Source organism: Apaloderma vittatum, unplaced genomic scaffold (genome assembly GCF_000703405.1).
Source record: "Apaloderma vittatum isolate BGI_N311 unplaced genomic scaffold, ASM70340v1 scaffold16683, whole genome shotgun sequence".
Lineage (NCBI taxonomy): Eukaryota > Metazoa > Chordata > Aves > Trogoniformes > Trogonidae > Apaloderma > Apaloderma vittatum.
The window spans coordinates 39,284-43,582 of NW_009708930.1; positions in this window are offsets into that span (position 1 = coordinate 39,284).

Consider the following 4,299-nt stretch of genomic DNA (forward strand, 5'->3'; position numbering starts at 1 on the left):
CGCCAGCCCAGCTCCGCGTCAGGGATGCGGCGTGCAGAGGTCTCACAGAGAAGGGTCTGCTTTCTTTACGAGAGAGTGTTCCATCTCCAGCCACATGCACTGTGTGCTTTCTGCTTAACTTTCTGGCAGCGACTTGTGAGAGATGATCAGACTGAGATTAAGGCAAAGCATCTCCCTGGTTCTGGAGATGGAGTATATGAGCTGAGGTTGTAGAAACATAGAATCATGGAATCATAGAATGTTTGGGGTTGGAAGGGACCTCAAAAGATCATCTAGTCCAACCCCCCTGCCAGAGCAGGATCCCCTCGGGCAGCCACACAGGCACGCGTCCAGGTGGGTTTTGAAAGTCTCCAGAGAGGGAGACTCCACAGCCTCTCTGGGCAGTTCCAGTGCTCTGTCACCCTCACAGTAAAGAAGTTCCTCCTCGTGTTGAGGTGGAAATTCCTATGATCCATCATTCCTTGTCCTATTACTGGGCACCGTTGAAAATAGACTGCTCCCTTCCTCTCGACACCCATCCCTCAGATATTTATACACATTAATAAACTCCTCTCTCAGCCTTCTCTTCAGCCTTTCCATAGCAGAGCTGCACTGCTGGCAAACTCAACTCTACAAAGACACGAGTCCCTGCAAAGGACCCTGTTCTCTCCACTGGCTTTGTGCTGCAGCAGGACTAATCCAGCTCCTGATGCACTAGTAGAAAAATCTAGCTTTCAGCATTACAAAGAACAAATGATACATTTATTTTCTGGCTGTTGATATTATTAAGATATTAAGAGCTGGATGGCACCCAGTTTCATGCTGAAAATGAAAAATTGTCCACATTTCCGTCATGAGTCACCACCAGCTTCTTCTTCTGCCAGCTACAGGAGCCTAACTATACCTCTCATGCAATGCCAGAGTTTGTTGTATACTATAATTATGTATTCACTCACTTTACTTGAATTGTGTTTGGTTTTACCAAATGAAAGAAGTTCATAGCATTGTCTCACTCCTCGTGACAATGGCCTCTCACAGATGTTTACACCTGTGAAGGCTGCAATTGCTGGCAGCCACCCCAACATGGACATCTGAACCTCTCTTTGCTTCTTACGAAGCTCCCAATTACATACCCAGCGTGTCTAGTTGCCTCTTACCAAACACTGGGCTGATGCAAGCTCAGCAAGATGAATTTCATCTTCCCTTGCCCCAAAGGTTTTTTTTTTTACCCCTGTGCAACCCCTCTCCTCATGTCCGGGCTTGCCTTTTGCACAGCTTTGTATTGGATGCCGGTGCCTGTGAGCCAGCAGCTGGCTGCAGGTCACCGTCCTGGGGACACAGCTGGAGAAGTGTTACCGCTGCCCTTCTCCCACAGAGCTTCCAGCTCAAGAAGGAAGATGCCTTTCTTTTCACTCAGGAGAAGGGGTGCTGGGATTTTCTGTCGGAGGGAGTCATTCAAGACAGGTGGAAGAGGATGGAGGGTGAACCTGGAGCTGAGCAGAACCTCTCTAGGTCTTTGGCTGGCTACGCTCATGCTCACTTTCTCAGTCACATGCCCCATGTTTCCTGCCTATCGGTGGACCAAATGTGCTCCTCATGGATATCTCCCTCTCTATGACTTGCCCAGCCACTCTTCCTTCATATGGCCCTTTCTCCATGCCCCATCTCAGGTCCCAGCACTTGGGAAGTACCCTCATATCAGAGTTACACCTGAGCCAAGGACAAGGAGCATTTCTAAACTTACAGCAAGACAGTGACTGAACCAGCCCTTCAGGGGTTTGTCGCCTGTCAAGTAGCATTTACTTCTGGAACCTTGCATTGCTAGTTATCATCATCTTGACAACTTTAATTCTATGTTTTGACTCTTCTTATCTTGCCTGGCTTTAGTTCATGTATTTTCTCACAGTGCAGCAGCAGTTTTCTCAGCAAAACCAACCCAAGGTCACACAGCTGTACTTCACCCCGGGTCAGAGACAGCTGAGCCCTGAGATCATCCGTACAGCCCCATGCCCAGGAGAAGGACAGATGGACGGTGGTACTCAGTCTGCTAGGATGAAAACAGGTATTGGACTCCTGACTCAGCCCCTGGAGCAGTTACCTTCCAGGAGAGATGGGTAGTACCAGTGTGCTCTAACTTGAACTTGGAAAGAAAACATCCAAATCCGGTAGCACGAGGGGAAAGCCACAAGTCTGTGTGACCCGAGCAGCCAGGCTGCGTTTCACTGGCGTCCCAGCCTGTGCAAGGCTGCTGCTGCCCTGTCCGACGGGGACAAGGCTGCAGCTGCACGCCGGGCGACGTGACAGCCTGGGTAGCAGTGCAGACAGCTGCCTGCCTGTGGGACGGCACGTGCCGCGTGTGTGTCATACCTGTGGAGAGCCGCCGCTCTTCTCGGCCATCTCCAGGCTCAGTGAGGGTCTCAGCTGGGGATCTGCTCCTCCTCCTGCACGTCGTCCTCCTGCCGCCCCTCGCTGGAATTCCAGGAACGGAGGTGTCCCTGCAGAACCAGGGCTCAGAGAGAGCACTTCTGCCAGTGCTTACTGAGGATTTTCACTATAGCAAAAACTGTATGTAATGGGCTTGGAGCCACCTGCAGTGTCATGCCTTGGCAAAGCCACTGTGGTAATTTACCGTGTCATACTTATGCTGAATGAACTCAGAAACATGTCCAGAAGTGGGGTGGGCAATATGATTGTACACCTCTTGGCAAACCCACGAGGACATTGACACTCATGTCTTGGCTTGTCCTCTAACAGGTGGCCTCTGGGCTTGCCACCAGGGCTCAGCAGAAGCAGCAGCTGCTGCTCATGAAGAGATGGATAATTAGGAGTCCATCAAGTGTCCAACCTGGACTCCCACCTTGAAAGTATGACCAGGTGTTTGAGGTGGTTAGGTCAAGAAGCCAGACCTCCATCATGATATGGTACAAAGATGTGTCTTCTTATTGTTTCATGACACTAAGAAATAATACCTTATATTCAAGAGGGTTGTAACCTACTGAAAGAGAGCTCATAAAGGAGAGCTCTGCCTGAACCAGCACAGCACCATTAGGTATGTTGCAACATACTGGAGCCTTTAAAAGTTGGAGATTCACAGGTTTCCACTCAATAACTAACAACAGTGTAAGGCCTGAGAGGGGTTAAAGGAGTAGAGAGGCATGCATCCATGATGCCGTACAATACCAAGTTGTGTTTTGACAGACAGTCCCCCCGAAAAGTGGGACTGGAGCCAAACAGTCTCGCTTGGCAGAGACAGACTCTAGCAATACATTTCACCCCAGCCAAGCAATGTTGGTTTGCTTTGGTTCACATTCATTTGTAAGCACTCTGTCTGCACAAAGACCCAGATGGCCTTGGAGACTTCAGCACAACAATATTTTGATACAAATGCTCTTACAAAAGCTATCAGAGCCTGAGCTGGTGACCAAGGACAAGAGTCCTCACTAGTTAGCTGTGAGCTGAGGTCTGGGAAGAAGCATGCACAAAGGAGAGAAAATCCTCAGCCCAGGCTTTGCATGAAGAGATGCTCTGCTGACCCAAACTTTGAGACAAGATCCTCAACCAGTTAGAGTGCTCAGGAAATCCTCTTGGCAAAAAACAGGTTTCCATTTTTCAAAAACTGCCTCCTGTGTCCTTGAATCTCTTTTGGTTCGTGGGTTCGTTGTTTTTTGGTTTGTTGGGTTTTGGGTGGTTTTTCTGGGTTGTTTTTTGTTGTTGGTGTGTGTTGTAAGTTTTTTTTCCCTGGCAGAAAGCACAAGCATGATAATAGAAATGAAAGAATATTCTCCAGGCTCACACCAATGGCTGAGTTTGGTGCGTCAGATGTACCAATGTCCCTGGTAGAGTGGATCAACCTGTGCCCTTGGGCTCAGGAGCATATGCAAGAACAACAGCTGCTAAAACTAAAATACGGTTTCCCTTTTCCCTAGCGAATTAGAGAATCTAAAGGGGAAACTTGTCCTTTCTCTTCTGGCAGAAAGACGAGAAGGCATAACATGACTCATTGTCAGCTTGTAATTCCTCTTCATTTCCTATTTTCCTTCACACACAACAGTGGTTGAACACTTTGGCCAACACAGCCTGACTTACGTGTTTGGTTGTTTCTTCTTTTCTCATTAAAGAAGGCAGCATGGCCACCTCCATGTATAAAAGCCTCAAGAGGAAACAGTTTCTTGCATTTCTTTGAAGAAGTGGGAAAGAATTTGTGCCAGTCTGAAGTTTTAAGGTCAGAACTCTGCTGGACTTAGGGTCCTTCTTCCTCTTTTCCCCACCAAACGCAAGCTGAAAACATCTGTCCTGGGTTGAGCTAAAACCCAGTCCTAT